Raw genomic sequence first — 1995 nt, 5'->3', positions numbered from 1 at the left:
TGCACTACCAGCGCAACCACGAGAGCAGGCATCACTGGCTCTTTGTTTCACAGATTGGCTGGCGGAATATTATAATTGCATATTTATTAATTTCTGAAATAATAAAAAAAAATCGCGCAAAGAATTGCAGGCTCATTCAAAGAAATGTGGTACTCAACTGCACACTAGTATACTTCAATACAAATATCTTGCCAGGAAGCAGAAATCTGTACAACGACAGGCACAAACGACAGTCTTGTGCAGAGTGGAGGTGCGGGCTAGTGCTGTGCGTTGTGAGGCTAGTTGGTTCATACACAGAGTTCTTAACGCAAAAGAAGAACGACATAGAAAGAGACAAGACAGACAAAGAGGTCGTCCTTTTTTTTTTTTGTAACCAGTTGGTGTACAACTACGCTGAGAGTTAACGCTAATGTACACTATAGGGGGGCGCAGGGCAGGCCATGACACTCAGCTTTCGAATGAAGTGCTTCGTTTCGGATACAACGTAGCCTCTCTTCCGGATGTGCCATGCAAAACGAGCAATAACGCCATCAATTCTGTTGCAGACGGAACAGTGAGGGCGACTACGTGTACTTTGACACCTTGTCCGAATGAGTTCAAGGTACGAGTGGGAGACGTGGCCTTCCAAATGCGGTTATCATGCGCTTGATAGCGAACGGAACATGCACCGAAGTGTTCACCTCACGAGCTTGCTTTGGATAGGGCGTAAAGAAACAATATATGCGAATCGTTATGCTCAGACCTCCCCTGATGGGGCTGGTACAGGTGGGTCACCGCCGCTTGCGGCGGGGGCTAGCCTGGCGCCGAATTTTTATCTGTTCTAGGCCGTCATTGCAGACGCCACCGCTGGTGGTGGACGACGGCTGTTGTTGCGGCGCGCGTCTTTCTTTCCCTCTTCTTTTTTTCTTCTGTATATTTTCTCTTCTGTCTGCACGAGGCAGCAGAGGTGGCTCAGCTACAGAGCCAGTAGCAGGCCCGTGCATTTTCTTTTCCTTCTTCCTACAGCCACAACAACAACAACAACTACCAACAATATCCGACGCTGGCCAAAGATGTTCACTTCCGCCTAGAAGTATTCTTGAATTCCACTGCTTGAAAACTCTCACATTGACGTCTGTTGAGCCTTCATGCATATACCTATATATGCCCTCCTTCTTGTAAGTTTAACGGTGTTCGCTTTTTAAGGAAAGCCGCATATGCTTGAGCCTACGTCTCATTGTAAGTCAGAGTGCACCCACAGTGCTTCCCCGTAACCAAACTTCAGGGGCATTGTGAGCAATCTTTAGTATTTTTCTCTTTCTATATTAAGTTCCTGGTCCCTTTGGCCGCATAACGCCTACAGATTTCGGCTTCTCCACATGATTTACCATTCTTATTTTTTATTATGCATTGTGTCACGTACGTGCTTCATTAAATATGCTTCATTTATTTGCTTATATATTTTTTCGCGGGCTGCCCTCTAAGAGCAATAACACGGTACGTGTTGCAGTCATATAGATCGAATGCAGCATTTAAGGGCCCCTGAAACCGTATTTGACGGAATATTCTTACACAAGAAATCCAATAGAGGTAGCCTTTATGAGAATTCGAGCCAAATTCGAACGCTTTGTGTGGCGCCAATAATTTACAAGTAATTGCTAGAAAAATGGTCCTGGCGACCGCTTGCAACCGACTAGAGCGACACATCGCCGAGCGCAAACCTGCTGATGACGTCAGCGGGACTTTGCTGGGTGCTCCCATTCATTGTAAACTCCCCAAGTGACACCGTAGGGAAGGGGCGTGGTGGGCGGGCGCCGTCACGACTTGTTCTCTTTATTTTTTCTTGCGCGCCGGCCTTCGCTGAGTTGAAGGGGAGAGGAGGAGCATCATTTCAGATTGTCGATATGATCAGTGCTAGTGAAGCTAGCTCAATTTGTTTTTTTGTTGCGGAGGGAACTGATGTTGAATACCTGTTACTCGTGCGCATTTTCTAGTTTTAGTAAACAGCTTAATTTT

Source organism: Amblyomma maculatum, chromosome 2 (assembly GCF_055883805.1).
Source record: "Amblyomma maculatum isolate TAMU_Amacu chromosome 2, ASM5588380v1, whole genome shotgun sequence".
Classification (NCBI taxonomy): domain Eukaryota; kingdom Metazoa; phylum Arthropoda; class Arachnida; order Ixodida; family Ixodidae; genus Amblyomma; species Amblyomma maculatum.
The sequence above is the reverse complement of the archived record's forward strand: the minus strand, read 5'-3'. Positions refer to the sequence as shown.